Genomic DNA, 17,137 nt, shown 5'->3' on the forward strand with positions numbered 1-17,137 from the left:
AGTTCAGTTACCTTTCTTTCTTGGGTACAGGAACAATGGTGGCCATCTTGAAGCATGTGAGGACAGCAGACTGGGATAGAGAGAGATTGAATATGTCCGTAAATTCTATTTTCATTCTATTTTTACGAAGACTGCCTAGTTGAAATAACACAGGGAAAGCCCATTTAGAAGATTTATTCAGATTTGTATAGCCAGCTTTTTCATAGAACAACCAATGAAACTGTTTTGAAATACAACACTTTCCCTAATTCCACAGCTGTTAACTATGTAAAATGCTGGTAGTAGGCTATAGCCTATACAGAAACATCAAGGCTTTCCTACATGTTACAGAGCTGTTAATTAGCATGTTTCCAATCACTGACTCACCTTTCCACAGCCATCTCTGTGTTCTCAGCAATGGCTACAGTGTGTACAGTCTGTGAGACCTGGGGACTGGACGTGCAGGCCTCTGCTACTTACTCAATATCTGCTCCGGCCTTTCATCTGTATTTCCAGCACCCAGAAGACCCTCCTTTGTATGAGAGCCTTATTCCACCTTATTCCTTGAGCCTAAGCAGTGATCGTAACTAGTTCTCTTGTTGAGACGGTTTTCAATGTGTGGCGCAGTAGGAGAGAGAGGTGTATAGCTGGTTTAATGTTAACTGATGATATTTGGAGGTGAGGCCCGAGGCTGTGCTACAAGGCCTGATAAGGCATGCTTTACTGCAAACCCGTTACTGAAAAAAGTCATGAATTTCACATGTGAAGTGTTCCAAAAACCCATGCTTTAATGTGAATTAGCTACGTCTTATAGTGGTATAGAAAACAGCACCAAAAGTGAAAGTATCAGGTATAGGGTGGGTTAGTCCTAAGGTGTGGCCTTTGTCATTTTATAGATAGTAGGCCTAATTGTAGAAAAGTCAGATATGATATCGGCCCAGACAGTTATTGGAGTGTTACATTACATTTTAACTGTTGACACGATGCACTCAATCATTTATGTACTAATAACAAGAAGAATCACAATGTACATTTTTTTATTCTTTATTGTACTTACTTTTATTAGCACTTAAACATTAAGTAATGCTAAACTTGTAAACAAACACATTGCTCCTGTAACAACTACAGATCAATATAAGATAAAAACACTGCTTGTTTCACTCTAAATGAATTATAATCAAGTACTGTGCAATCAGAGATTGTATAACCACGAATAATCACGAATCACCATTTATAAGGTGACCTATTTCTACAATACTGCATTAATACTGAATCTGGTCTCAGGGAATTTTGTGTTATTCTGTACTTAAATCTGAGATGCATTTGGTATGGTTACATAAGACAGATGGTTACTCAAGGCAAAAATGAAAAGTTGGGTGGTTGGTCAGGCGCATAATGCGAAGGTCTAGCAACCCAAAAGTTGAAAGTTTGAATCTCATCAAGGACAACATTAACATTTGAGCTAATTAGCAACTTTCCAACTACCTACTACATTTTAACTACTTTGAAACTACTTAGCATGTTAGCTAACCCTAACCCCTAGCCTAGCTAACGTTAGCGAGCGAGCTATTGTTAGCCACCTAGCAACCTACCTAGAATTCATAACATATCATACGTTTTGATCATTCGTAATGTATTGTACATTTAGCAAATTCATGACATATTGCACGTTTTGCACATTCGTAACATATAATACGAATTGTAATTCGTGACAAATCATACGAAATGGGTAATAGACATCCACTAATTAATACATTAAAAAAACATTATTTAACCTTTATTTATAACATACGAAATGTATCATAACATACTATATGGGGTGTTTCGGATTGACATACAGAATAATACGAAATGCTCTTTAGGCAAGGTCGCAACACCACTTTTTGCTTTGGCACAGACTGATTTTCCAAGTTAAATAAAGGTTAAGAACAAAATCTTATTTACAATGAATGCCTACTGGGGAAAAGTGGGTTAACTGCCTTGACCAGGGGCAGAACAACAGATTTTTACATTGTCAGCTCGGGGATTCGATCCAGCAACCTTTCGGTTACTGGCCCCATGCAACCACTAGGCTACCTGCTGCCCCAGTAGGCTTAAATGTTTTGTGCTTATTGCAGCAGCAGAGGGCACTCTCTATTGGTTTGTCCCGTTCCCGTATAAAACAGAGCTAAACGAAAACAAGTTTGGAACTTCAGACCTTTTCCCAGTGGGGTCTTAAAGGTGAACAGAGAGGGGTTTGAAATTCTGGACATGAAAACATACCTTTCAATGAACAAGATACAAAACTAAAGGCATTTCTAATGTATCTTTTTATACAAAACACACAACATATAAAACCAGCTCTTTCAGGTTAAAATCACATGAGAAAAATTGTGTAGATCTGTTTTTGTCCACCTTGGAGTGGTTTGTGTTCTCAGACTGAGTCAGACAGAACAACAGCGCAGAAACTAGGCTCACAGTGCTCTGTTCCTAGTGCATCATTGTCCTGTTTACAACTACTGCTGAGTAGTCTTAATGACTTCTGCCATTGCTCATCAGCCTTTATACACACATGGATTCTTCAGGATGGTTGCATAGCAGTCTGTCTGTCCCCTCCAAACTACATTGTTCAGGCAATACCAATACTTTAGAGAGCATCCCTCCTTCCTTGGTTCCTCCCTTGAATTTGCTCTTTCCTACCTTCCTTGAAGGGAGGGAAGGGTGCATTTTATAAGTATTGCAACTGGGCCACTGTCCCCTACTCCTCAGACAGCCTGTAAGGGTTGGACCCGGGAGCCCTGGTATTTAGGCTTTCCACAGCAACAGCAGTGAACGCAGGATAGAACAATCATAAACAGGAAAGTGGCTGGAAGGAGAGAGAGAGAAAGAGATTTAGCTTTCTAACATTATTACAGTATCAATCAAAAGATTCAACGCACCAACTCGTTCAAGGGTTTTTCCTTATTTTTTACTATTTTCTACATTGTACATTGTACATTGAATAGTTAAGACATCAAAACTATTTAATAACACATATGGAATCATGTAGTAACCAAAAAAGTGTTAAACAAATCCAAATATATTTTAGATTCTTCAAAGTAGCCACCCTTTGCCTTGATGACAGCTTTGCACACTTGGCATTCTCTCAACAAGCTTCATGAGGAAGGCTTTTCCAACAGTGTTCCCACATATGCTGAGCACTTGTTGGCTGCTTCTCCTTCACTCTGTGGTCCAACTCATCCCAAACCATCTCAATTGGGTTGAGGTCAGGTGATCTGATGTAGCATTCCATCACTCTACTTCTTGTTAAATAGCTCTTACACAGCCTGGAGGTGTGTTTTGGGTCATTTCCTGATAAAAACAAAAACAAATGATAGTCCCACTAAGCGCAAACCAGATGGGATGGCATATAGCTGCAGAATGCTGTGGTAGCCATGCTGATTAAGTGTGCCTTGAATTCTAAACAAATCACTGATAATGTCACCAGAAAATCAACCCCACACCATCACACCACCTCCCCCATGCTTCATGGTGGGAACCACACATGCAGAGATCATCCATTCACCTACTCTGTGTCTTACAAATACACTGTGGTTGGAACCAAAAATCTAAATTTGGTCTCATCAGACCAAAGGACAGATTTCCACTGGTCTAGATTCCATTACTCTTGTTTCTTGGCCCAAGCAAGTCTCTTATTATTATTGGTGTCCTTTAGTAGTGGTTTCTTTGCAGCAATTCAACAACGAAGGACTGATTCACACAGTCTCCTCTGAACAGTTGATGTGTCTGTTAATTGAACTCTGTGAAGTATTTATTTGTGCTGCAATTTCTGAGGCTGGAAACACTAATGAACTTACTCTAAAGAACTTAACTCTGGGTCTTGCTTTCCTGTGGTGGTCCTTGTGAGAGTCAGTTTCATCACAGTGCTTGATAGATTTTGCGACTGGACTTACAAAATGAAAGAAACTTTCAAAGTTCTTGACATTTTCTGGATTGACTGGCCTTCATGTCTTAAAGTAATGATGGTCTGTCATTTCTCTTTGCTTATTTGAGCTGTTCTTGCACCAAATAGGGCTATCTTCTGTATACCACCCGTACACAACCACCCTTACACAACGCAACTGATAGGCTCAAATGCATTAAGAAGGAAAGTAATTCCACAAATGAAGTTTTAACAAGGCACTCCTGTTAACTGAAATGCATTCCATTTCATGAAGCTGGTTGAGAGAATGCCAAGAGTGTGCGAAGCTGTCATCAAGGCAAAGGGTGGCTACTTTGAAGAATCTCAAATATAAAATATATTTTGATTTGTTTAACACTTCTTTGGTTACTACAGGATTCCATGTGTGTTATTTCATAGTTTCGATGTCTTCACTATTATTTTACAATGTAGAAAATAGTTTTAAAAAATGTTTTTTTTTTAAACGGAACGAGTAGCTGTCCAAACGTTTGACTGGTACTGTATGTAAACAGAGACTAACTTGTTGCTCTGCCAATAACAGATTGAAATGTTGCATGATAAAATTCATTACTGATTACATTAGTGTAGTTGTGATCACTGTAATTCAACTCATGTGGTTTTACCCTGTTATCATTGAAACAGTCACTATGACATACTGTATGTAACATGCTACAATAACTAAGCACTAAGCGAGGCTGAAACAGTTGAGTTCTGGAACTGCCTTATGCTCCTTTCAGCTCTACGAGAGGTATCCAAGGGTTGGGGCTATGCCTCAACTCACCGACGAAGAGGATGATTATGAAGAAGGCCCCCAGCTCCAGCGAGTTGGCCTGAGGGAGGTTCTGTAGTTTAGTCCACACCTTATTTAGGATGTCCAACACCTCCTCCCTCACCTCCATCTTGGATTCCCCTGGTCAAGTCACACACAGAGGGAGACTGGGGATGGATCCAAATAGCTTTGGGGTAATGCTTTGAACTTATGGCACAGCACCTAAGGGGAGGATTAGGGTACAAAGACATGGAGAGAATTAGAGGATGTTTGCATCACGAGAGATTGTTGGTGGTGCTCATGCACGCATGCATACACTTTAGGCACACACACACTTCCTATAAGAACTTTCCTGAATGATATCTTTCATTCCTCACATCTATAACTGTGAACTTTTTGAGTGTTTCTTTAGGTAAAAGACAGTATTATGTGTTTGCATGAAACTCGCCCTTGACAAAATAGCCCTTTAACCCCACCCTAACCCCTCTAGTCAACTATGCAATTTGTTCTGGAAGCTCTACAATTACTCTCCACCATCTATGTTTTATGTATATTTATATCATTCTCTATATTTTAAAGCCTGTATGCTCATGCATTACATCTCACCCCTCTAATCAGGCTGCTGATGTGTGCGTTTATGTGTGTGTGTGTGTGTGTGTGTGTGTGCATATGCGTGTGTTTGTCTGTGTGTGTGTGTGCATATGCATGTGTGTGCATATGCGTGTGTTTGTGTGTGTGTGTGTGCATATGCGTGTGTGTGTGTGTGTGTGCGTGTGTTTGTCTGTGTGTGTGTGTGCATATGCGTGTGTTTGTGTGTGTGTGTGTGTGTGTGCGCATATGCGTGTGTTTGTCTGTGTGTGTGTGATGTGTGTAAGAAGTCCTGGTGTAGCTGGAACTGTCCATACTGTCATTTAATTATAACCCGTCCAGACTATTTCAGGATTGGCATTTCAGACTGGGCTCTGTCATCAGCTACAGCAGCTGTGTGTGGGCTATCCAACGCATGTTGATACTAGACTCAAATGTGTGTGTGTGTGTGTGTGTGTGTGTGTGTACAGTACATGCTTCCTTTGCACTTATCTAGTTCTCTAATCACTTATCTTTGTGAGAAGCTGCTCGGCACTGAGGTCAACTACCCAGTTACACCACTGTGTCAAATATCTGATGCAGCAACACAACACTCTGCCTGTGTACTGTTTCCTCTACTGTTACAGTAACTTACAGACTAACTGTCTGGGCAGTCTGCTCATTGGTCTTGTGATCTCCCTTATTGTTTCTTAAACGGTACCATCCCTGTACGAAGATGTTTATATGGAATTATTCACTATACTCTGATATTACAAGTAGGTTGTGTTCCCGTCTCCATCATTTTTTCCCATCAGACACCTCACAAGTCCTCAACTGGCAGCTTCATTAAATGGTACCTGCAAAACACCAGTCTCAATGTCAACAGTGAAGAGGCGACTCCAGGATGCTGGCCTTCTAGGCAGAGTTGCAAAGAAAAATACATTTCTCAGACTGGCCAATAGAAAGAAAGAACAAAATGGGCAAAAGAACACAGACACTGGACAGAGGAACTCTGTTGACATTGAGACTGGTGTTTTGCGGGTACTATTTAATGAAGCTGCCAGTTAAGGACTTGTGAGGCATCTGTTTCTCAAACTAGACACTAATGTACTTGTCCTCTTGCTCAGTTGTGCCTCCCACTCCTCTTTCTATTCTGATTAGAGCTGGTTTGCCTTCATTTCTCAGAACAAGAATAGACTGACGAGTTTCAGAAGAAAGGTCTTTGTTTCTGGACATTTTGAGGCTGTAATTGAACCCACAAATGCTGATGCTCCAATACTCAACTAATCTAAAGAAGGCCAGTTTTATTGCTTCTTTAATCAACACAACTGTTTTCGACTGTGTTAACATAATTGCAAAAGGGTTTTATAATGATCAATTAGCCTTTTAAAATTATAAACTTGGAGTGATAGTTGCTGATAATGGGCCTCTGTACGCCTATGTAGATATTCCATTAAAAAATCAGCCGTTTCCAGCTACAATAGTCATTTACAACATTAACAATGTCTACACTATATTTCTGATCAATTTGATGTTATTTTAATGGACAGAAAATGTGCTTTTCTTTAAAAAACAAGGACGTTTCTAAGTGACCCCAAACGTTTGAACGCTCGTGTATATGCTGTATTCTATTCTACTGTATTTTAGTCAATGCCATTCCAACGTCGCTCGTCCTAATATTTATATATTTCTTAATTCCATTCTTTTACTTTTAGATTGTGTGTATTGTTTGTGAATTGTTAAGATATTACTGCACTGTTGGAGCTGGGAACACAAGCATTTTGCAACACCCTCAATAACATCTGCTAAATATGTGTATGTGACCAATAACATTGGATTTGCCAGGGTAACTCTGAGGAATGACCTGACCTCTGCTGTTTCTCTCCCCCTCTTCTCTCTCTCTATGTCTGTCTATCTCACTCTATCCTACCCCCCATCTCATTATTTTCTCTATTCTCTCCCCCCACCCTGTCTCTCTCCCCTTTCTCCCATTCAATCTGTCCTGGACCCCTCTCCTGGTTCATGTTACTTTACGTGAATGTCTGAAGAGACCCCAAAGGTTTCACTGAAAGCCAACTTTATTCCCGAAATATCTGCAATGCTGAAAAGTTCTGAAAGTCATATTCAAACATATACTGTTTTCATGTAACAAGCAATTGTTAACCACTACAGTTTGTATTTTATCTTAGCAATTGAACATGTTAATGTCCGACAGACATGAAAAAAAACAACAAGTGTAAACGATATATAAAGAAATAAAACATCACTGACAGGGCAACTTCACTGTATCAAAAATCTTACCTTTGGGAGTGAATGAGTTTGGCAATGTATCAGTCTCTCCAACTTCAGTACAGAGTTTATCCACTTCTCTCAAAGTTTTTCAAATGTCCATTAAAAACTCTCTCTTTCACCATCCCCCTCTTCTTATTCCTATACCTTGTGTGGTCTCCTCTACGCCGTTTCACCTCATCTAATTAGCTTATTCCAGTTTTCCAGACTGAAAGATTTTACCTTTGTCCTTTTAAAGGTTCTGTATCTTTAGTTCTCTGGGTTGTCAGTTGTCTGTATGGCAGTTTCCAGCAGTTTCTCTCTTTTAAAGGTCTGTGTTCACTTACTGCTTTCTTTGTGCTGCTCTCGTCTTCCGAGAGAGTCTGTGTACCTCCTCTACTATGCTCTCTCTCCTTAGTCTTTTGCACTGGCAGTAAGTCTCTCCCCTCCCCTCTGCCTCCACTCCCCTCCGTCGCTCTCTTCTGGCGCCGTCTTTCCACACTCATTCACTCTCACTGTTTTTCTTGTTGTTTTGTTTTCCTCACACACCCCCTCTCAACCCCTACACCTCTCTGTCCCTCTCTATCTCTGGAGGCCAGCTGCTCTTGTTGCCCTGACTCCTTTTTTTGTGTTTGGTCACTGTGGAGACCAAGCTCCTTTTACCGCATAAGAACAAGGGATGAGGGATGTGTGTGTGTGTGTGTGTGTGTGTGTGTGTGTGTGCGTGTGTTTGCGTGTGTGTGAGCATTTGTGTGCGTGTGTGCATGTTCCGTCCATCTGGTCGTCTGCCAGCTGACACACGCATTCCTCAAGTGCGGGTGTGTGTGTATGTGTGTGTGTGTGTGTGTGTGTGTGTGTGTATTAGTTATTGATTTGATTAGTCCCCTTGCACTTCTCAATGTCAGCATGATACTTTAGTGAGTACTGCAGTCTGCGACCATGGATCTAACAGCACCCCAGTCAGCTCCAAGAAGCACAGTGAAGGTGGAACTGTTTTCCCGAAAAAATTTGTTATTTTACCACAATAAAAGCTCCCCTGTGTTCCTCCTTTATTTACTGTTCCATCTGATGTATTGGAGGTGTGGTCTCCTTCACTACGGAAGGGTTCCAGTAAGAATGGAACAGAGAACAATGTGGCTTCACCTCTGGTCTGTTTGTGTTTGTTCTCTGTAATAGAACCCTGAGCTACAGGGAGTGAGGGGTGTGTGTTGGCCAGTCAGAGGCAGACCTTTTCAAAGAAAGTATCCAAATGTTTATTTGGATCCCCTTTTTACTTTCTATTGTTAAATGTGGGAAAATGTGAAAGAATGTTAAGCGGGAAAGAATTCCCTATATGTCGTTTTTTTAGAATGTCTCCACTGTTCTTAAATGCCTGTTTGTTCCATGCATTTCCCTTTAAACACAGGATTACATGACCATGGTACTAATTGACGTAGTACATCTTGGCACTTTCTCTGGCAAAGCCACAGAATGAATAATGCTCTCTCCTCTTCTGCCATTCTCATCCTTTCATAGCGTCACGTCGTTGTGTCATTGTCAGACCCACTGTCACCCGATAGAACAGGGAGAGGTGGTGTGAATGTGGCTATTCCAACGACCGGAACACTAACTGTATGTGAGCCTGTTTCTGCCATCCTTCATGGTAAATACTGTTTTCGGTTCTGTTGCGTAACTAATTGGAAGACGGACACCGCAGCTCAGTGGAAAGAATAGATGGAACACTTTTCTCACAGACCACCAGCTATAGAAGAAAGTGAAGGGAGAGAATGAGAGGTTTCAGGTAATGCTAAATACTGAAACCTCAATTAAAATTACAGACAGTTGTAAGAATCCACAGCGGAAAGAGTGGGGTTGAAAGGTTCAATCGAGGTAACAATAAAGATACAGAATGCTCATTCAAATTCATGGCCATCACCGACAACAACCAATTAGTTGTAACAATGCAGAGCAACAATAGGCTGATCTGCATTGACCTCTGTGTGATCGGGTCAGTTTGGGGCAGGGTGAATGGAAGCCACAGCAGCAGTAGCAGCAGACTGTTGAGTTGAATCAGTATCATCCAGGCTTTTGTCTGGGCCAGACCGTGGCGGTTACACGATACCCTCTTAACTCTTTAACCCCTGACGCAGTCACACACACTGGGCCTCTGAGACGTACTGCCCAGGCAGGGTGCGTGTGAGAATGGAGGGGGTGCTGAGGGGGTTCTCTGTGTGTGTGTGCATGAGTGCAAGTACTAGTATGCTTCTGTGTGTGTGTGTGTGTGTGTGTCCAGGGTGGTAGAAGGAGGCCAGTGAGGTGGGGGCAGGGTTGTATAAAGCCTGTCTTTGTGCAGGTGGTCCCGGCCCTCTCTAGCTCCTCTGAGTCTCCAGTCTGCTATGGACAATGCTGTCCCTGTATGCAGAGCCTGAGTCCAGAGTCTGGTCTATACCAGAGCCTGAGTCCAGAGTCTGGTCTATACCAGAGCCTAAGTCCAGAGTCTGGTCTATACCAGAGCCTGAGTCCAGAGTCTGGTCTATACCAGAGCCTGAGTCCAGAGTCTGGTCTATACCAGAACCTGAGTCGAGAGTCTGGTCTATACCAGAGCCTGCTGAAGTGAATTTGGTTCCAACTGTAGCCATCATGGTGATTAATGGTAAAGAACCAAATGGGCTCAACGCTCAGGCTTCACCCAAAGTTGTGAGGATGATTTGGAACCAGACACACCCAGCCCACGTAGGCCAGAAACTCTTCATGAAACACGGGGCATAAGGAGGAGGATAATAGTATGATCAAATGTACATACTGTATACTGTTACATCTAATAGTAGGGTAGATTCCATTGCTGACTCTTTTAGCACTTCTCTCTCCTTCCAAGTCCACTTCCTTCCTTACTTGGGTATCCTTTCCTCTGCTGTATAGAGAAATAGGCAGAGTGGGCAGGGTACATGGATACTTAGTAAAGTGTTGTCTCATGTCGTATTAATGACGCTGTGATGACAGTCAGGGTTCAGCCAGGATTGGTCGAAAGGCAGGTTATTGGTTGTATAATCTATTAATCATGTATGAATATGTAATACAGTCTGAATCATAATGTGAGGAAGTGTCACCTGTGATCTGTTTACTCATGGTGTCAGTGTGACAGTCTACCAGGCTGTTACTGTAGGAGTCATGTAGCCAGTACTGTGGGGTAGAATGGAGTGTCACATCCTGTATAGCCAAGGCGTACACACATACACACTTCTCTCCTTCCTTCCTTGCTGTGGTACCCTTTGAGAGAGAGAGAGAGAGAGAGAGAGAGAGAGAGAGAGAGAGAGAGAACAATCCAGATACACTAGACAAGCAAGCACAAGAGGAAAGTCTCCCCCCCCCCCCCCCCACACCAGAAGGAGGAGGCACAGCGGCAGGAGAAGTTGAAAGCACTAGAGTAGAAGAATGGCTCCCCAGAGAAGCCAGCAGAACAGCCCACCCCAGATCCTGACCCCAGAGCCTGGTTTCAAAGACATTACATCGTAAATGTAAATCCAGGACACTCAGGACTCTATTTTAACAAACCTAATGCAATGGTAACTTTTTTTACCCCTTTTTCTGCCCAAATTCATGGTATCCAATTGGTAGTTACAGTCTTGTCCCATCGCTGTAACTCCCGTATGGACTCGGGAGAGGCAAAGATGGAGAGCCATGAATCCTCCGATACACAGCCGCACCAATGTGTTGGAGGAAACACAGTACACCTGGCAACAACTGTGTCAGCTTGCATTGCTTCTGGCCCACCACAGGAGTCACTAGTGCGAGATGGGACAAGGACATCCCTGCCGACCAAGCCCTCCCCTAACCCGGACAACGCTGGGCCAATTGTGCTCCTCCCCATGGGTCTCCCGGTCACGGCCGGCTGCGACAGAGCCTGGACTCGAACCAGAATCTCTAGTGGCACAGCTAGCACGGCGATGCAATACCTTAGACCACTGCGCCATTCGGGAGGCCTTATGCAATGGTAACTCGAAGCGTGGGCGGTAGTGCTATAGGTTCAGGGGTGTGTAAAAAATAATTTGAGCTATTTTCACTATTACAATTAACGACCTACTTGCTGGCATTAGCTCTAAAGGGCTGCGTTTTGATGAGTAAACAAGTTGTGGGTGTGTCGAGGCTTGGCCAATCAGAACGTGCTCCATAGCAAAATATGTAGTATTTATGGTTTTCTATGTATTCTCTTGGAATCAACTCCAATGTCATTGTTAGCCCATTATAGTTTGTTAAATGGCTTACAGAAACAAAATAACTAAATGTAGTCCTATATTTGCTAAATACTTTAACTTGAACCAATTTGCAGTCCACATTGTTCTAAGTTATTGCATGGCTTCAATAGCATTCACACTGATATAGGGGCCTACTGTAAATTACATTCACACTGATATAGGGGCCTACTGTAAATTACATTCACACTGATATAGGGGCTAGGTCTACTGTAAATTACATTCACACTGATATAGGGGCCTACTGTAAATTACATTCACACTGATATAGGGGCTAGGTCTACTGTAAATTGCAATATGGCTGAGCATGGGCATGCCAAACGTTGTAAAGTAGCAAGATTACATGAATTATTGATAAGGCCTAAAAAAGAGCACAAATAATTCTAATCAAAACAACTTGTTTTAAATGGGCTATGTCACACTTACAAGCACCATTATTTCTCCCCGTGGGCATGTAATATTAAAACAATGCAGACAATGGAGAGTTTAACGGACATCCACACTTTTCACAGGAGCTGGACAAAGATCCAATATAAAGAGAAAGGGAGAATGTCCACTCACCGTTGTAATGCTCCCAAATAGGCCTGTGTTTTATGAACAGAATAGGAACCATCTTACAGATCACATCGCATTCACACATCTTCTGAAGTTGCATTGCAAGCATGGCACGGACGTTGTCACCATGTCACGTTCTGACCTTAGTTCCTTTGTTTTGTCTGGTCAGGGCGTGAGTTGGGTGGATTGTCTATGTTAGTTTGTCTATGATTTTCTATTTCTGTGTTTGGCCTGGTATGGTTCTCAATCAGAGGCAGCTGTCAATTGTTGTCCCTGATTGAGAACCATATTTAGGTAGCCTGGTTTCCATTGTGTTTTGTGGGTGGTTATTTTCTGTTTAGTGTTGTGTTGCACCTTACAGGACTGTTCGTTGGTTGTTTATTGTTTTGTTTTCAGTGTTCATTAAAATATTTAAAATATGAACACTTACCACGCTGCACCTTGGTCCTCCTCTCCTTCCCCAGACGACAAGCGTTACACACCATAACATCAGGAAGGTGAATCGTTCTAATAAGTTTGTTTGTAAAAAAAAAAAAAAAAAGAACAATAAATACATGTAAAATGTAATGGTATCATAAAAATCGTCAGGATAAAAACAACAAGCATTTCTGTTGAACCAGCCTTCGTTATAGTGGGCCTAAGGGAGAGCTTGGATTTTGAACATATGAAACGAAAATCCAGAAATGCTTACAGGTTACAGATAACTTCGAAACACGAGGTTTATGTATTCACAGAGGTTTCATGTATTCACTCTCGTGTCATGATGGGCATGGACACGTAGCCTACATCGTGGAGGGGTTTTACGCATGTCCAAAACGGGACCAAAACGGGACCAAAACGGGACCTGCATGGCTAAGATAAATGGGAATGCCAGCTTACTGTTTTACTCTTTTAATATAGCTTTGGTGATGAAAATGTATTTCCAAGCTGTCTCAGGAACCAAACCCTTTATCGACAGTCTTGACTACGTCGCGATTGCATTGGGCAGACAAAAAAAGCCTTCATTGAAAGGAGGGGAGGCTATGCTTGGTTTTGAATCAAATAAAACATAATGGGAAAAAACATTTGTTTTATGTTTCTAAATATAAGTGTACATGCACCAAAAGCACATTAGGCTACTCTTGTTTCATGCACATATGGTCAGTGTGCGTCACGGCTGGATAGGCTGCTTTTCCATTGTCAAAAAGCATGCCATAACAAACTGTGTTACCTCTAAAACCAGCTTATGTTTGGTCTTAAATATCACTATCAGCGCTGCCTGAAATTTGCACTTTGGGTCATGTTTTTAAGGACATGCCTAAAATATTTCCACCTCGTCCATCTGAGTGCCAGCGAGCTGATATAAGACTACCAATTGCCGAACCTGGAGTTAGGACTGGAAAATGCAAGTGTCCCAGTTTTTTACATGACGAAATTACAAATGAACATGCGTTTGTCACCACTGTCGCCATAACGCCAGCCGAAAATAGAGCCCTCAAATTAGTATGATATTTTACTTTTGGTATGGTTACACAGTGGTGTAAAGTACTTAAGTAAAAATACTTGAAAGTACTTTATGTAGTTTTTTTAGGTATCTGTACTGTACTTTTTACTTCACTACATTCCTAAAGAAAATTATGTACTTTTTACTCCATTTCCCTGACACCCAAAATTACTCGTTTTCAATGCTTAGCAGGACAGGAAATTTGTCTAATTCACACACTTATCGAGAAAACATCTACTGCCTCTGATCTGGCGGACTCCCTAAACACATGCTTCGTTTGTAAATTATGTCTGAGTGTTGGAGCATGCCCCTGGCTATAAAAGGACATTTTAAAGACAAGAAAATGGTGCCACCTTTACTTTTAATCAAGTATAAAAATTGGGTACTTTTTTCCGCCACTGTGGTTACATAAAACAGATGGTTACTTGAGGCAAAAAAAATGAAAGTAGGGTGGTTGGTATATCGCAAACATCTAGCAACCCAAAGGTTGCGAGTTTGAATCTCATCACAGAGAACTTTATCATTTTAGCTAATTAACACATTTTCAACTACTTACTACTTTTTTTACTACTTTGAAACTACTTAGCATGTTAGCTAACCCTTCTCCTAACCATAACCTTAATCCTTTTAGTTAACCCTTCCCCTAACCTTAACCTTTTAACCTAACTCCTAAACTTAACCCTAAACTTAATGTTAGCCAGCTAGCTAGCGTTAGCCACCTAGCTAGAATACGTAACATATCATAGGTTTTTGCTAAATTGTAACATATTGTATGCTTTTCGCAAATTTGCAACATTTAATGCAAACTGTCATTTGTAACATATCATACTAAATGGGGTGTCTTTGCTTTAATTACAGAATAATACAAAATGCTCTGAGACCAGGTTGTAGCGTAACAATACCAAACGTAACATATCCTACTAACTTGAGTGTCCCGGATTTACATGTTCTGTGTTACGTATAGTCTATGAGACCAGGCTGTTGGATTGGGCTACACATAAACTATTGATCCTCTGTGGCAAAATTCTAGGCCTACCCCTGGTGTAGTTTCTGAGTTATTGTATTTATTTCTATACAGACAGCACTAATTCTATAACTTTATGTATTGAAATGTATTTCAATTTATCAGTGGTGCCGTGGCACCACCAGCACATAGCTCTAGTACGAATAGTAGAGGAAGGTAAATAAACAGATCAATTAAAATATTTACCAAAAAAATGAAAAAATAAATAAATGTACAATGTCGTTTGTGCTCCACTGGTTGCCCTTTTCTCATGGCAATGGGCCACACATCTTGCTGCTGTGATTGCAAATTGTATTTCGCCTAACAGATATGGGAGTTTATAAATGTTTGATTTGTTTTCAAATTCTTTGTGGGTCTGTGGAAAATATGTATCTCTAATGTGGTCATACATTTGGCATGAGGTTAGGAAGTGCTGCTCAGTTTCCACCACGCGTTGAAACCGGTTCAAGGAACAATTATTTTTTTTTAAGTAACAGAAATGGAACCAGGAACGAAAGTGATCCATACTGTTCCAGAACAGAACCTTTATTTTAAAAGCATGGAAACGTTATTTTACATTCTAGGCATTTTTTTTCTAGTCCCACAAAACAAAACAGAAAACAAAGCAACTATACAAAGCCCTCACTCGGTCACTCAGAAACTTATTCCAGGATCTGCCTCCAAGCTGAACATTCTTGCCCATGTCTGTGTGTTTAGACTACCTGCCCATCCCCCCTCCGAAGCATAGGCTACTGTACTGACTTTCCTAGCTTGATTCAGAAGATGGGGAGATTAGCTAGAGAAGAGATTTATTAGCTAGAGAAGAATGGATTAACTTTTTCAATGCTAGTTAAGGATACTATAGGCCTAGTTGTCACTTTTCACGTTGTATTTATAAACTACAAAAAAAGCAAGATGTGGTTTTTAATTCTGGTGCCACACTGCGCACAAAAGCTTGTTAGCTTGCTAGCTCAAGTTTGTTAGCTAGCTAGCTCAAAGGACATTCAATGGTCCTTCATAGAAGCCGCTCCTCATAGGTATAATTATATGGACCTAATTCAGATAATGCGTGTCATAACAAGATGCATAGCACTTCAAGCCTGCTCCTCAACCCTCGCTCTCTCTCTCTCTCTCTCCTCAGTTACATCTTGCACCATAGGCTACACTTGTCTCTCCATCACGCATGTAAACAACTAGCTTGCCTGCTCTATCCACACTGATTGGTGAAGTAATTTAATGAGATAAATGTAAAAAACTGTTGATTTCAAGAAGTTAAAAAAGGAACAGAAAGGAACAATATAAACCGGTTATTTTTTGGGGTTTGAACCGGTTTAGAACATTGGTCGGAACAGTGGAAACAAAGGAAAAAAATATTGGTTCTGTTCAGAACGAAACGACTGGAACATTATTTTGGTTCCAACTCCAGGTTTACAGCTCTTTTTGTGGGCAGTGGGCACATAGCCTGTCTTCTCTCGAGAGCCAGGTCTGCCTATGGCGGCCTCTCTCAATAGCAAGGCTATGCCCACTGAGTCTATACATAGTCAAGGATTTTATTCCTTTTGGGTCAGTCACAGTGGTCAGGTATTCTGCCACTGTGTACTCTCTGTTTAGGGCCAGATAGCATTCTAATTTGTTCAGTTTTTTGGTTGATTCTTTCCAGTGTATGAAATAGTTTTATATTTTTCTCATAATTTGGTTGGGTCTAATTGTGCTGCCGTCCTGGGGCTCTGTGGGGTCTGTTTGTTTGTGAACAGAGCCCTAGAACCAACTGGCTGAGGGGACTTTTCTCTAGGTTCATCTCTCTGTAGGTGAGGGCTTTGAGGTGGAATGTGTGGGCATTGCTTCATTTTAGGTGGTTGTAGAACTAAACAGCTCTTTTCTAGAGGGGATAGTCCTATTTCTGCTCTGCATGCATTGTATGGGGTTTGTATTGTACATATAGTATACTTTTGCAGAATTATGCATGCAGAGTTTCAATTGGGTGCTTCTCCCATTTTGTGATTTCTTCGTTGGTAAGTGGACCCCAGACCTCACAACCATAGAGGGCAATGGATTATATAACTGATTGAAGTGTTTTTAGACAGATCCTAATTGGGATGTGGTAGAATGCCCTTGCCTTGCCTCAGATTGTTTACAGCCTTGTGGAAGTTACCTGTGGTGTTGATGTTTAAGCTGAGGTAGGTATAGTTCTTTGTGTGCTCTAGGGCAACTATGTCTAGATAGAATTTATGTTTGGTGTCCTGGCTACTGGACCTTTTTTAGGAACACCATTATTTTTCTCTTACTGAGATTCACTGTCACGGCCCAAGTCTAACATAATCTGTGCAGAAGATCTAGGTGCTGC

General features: G+C 41.3%; 1 long non-coding RNA gene across 1 annotated transcript; it reads right to left on the bottom strand.

Annotated features, from left to right (window-relative positions):
- Nucleotides 1-1,001: 1,001 nt before the first annotated feature.
- LOC139375619 (uncharacterized) lies at nucleotides 1,002-8,113 on the bottom strand. The gene is made up of 3 exons (XR_011627832.1): nucleotides 7,557-8,113; nucleotides 4,701-4,910; nucleotides 1,002-2,824 (listed from the first exon to the last, which is right to left on the bottom strand). It is a non-coding gene; the product is annotated as an uncharacterized lncRNA (long non-coding RNA).
- Between the last annotated feature and the right edge of the window lie 9,024 nt (nucleotides 8,114-17,137).

This window comes from Oncorhynchus clarkii, chromosome 20 (genome assembly GCF_045791955.1).
Source record: "Oncorhynchus clarkii lewisi isolate Uvic-CL-2024 chromosome 20, UVic_Ocla_1.0, whole genome shotgun sequence".
NCBI lineage: Eukaryota > Metazoa > Chordata > Actinopteri > Salmoniformes > Salmonidae > Oncorhynchus > Oncorhynchus clarkii.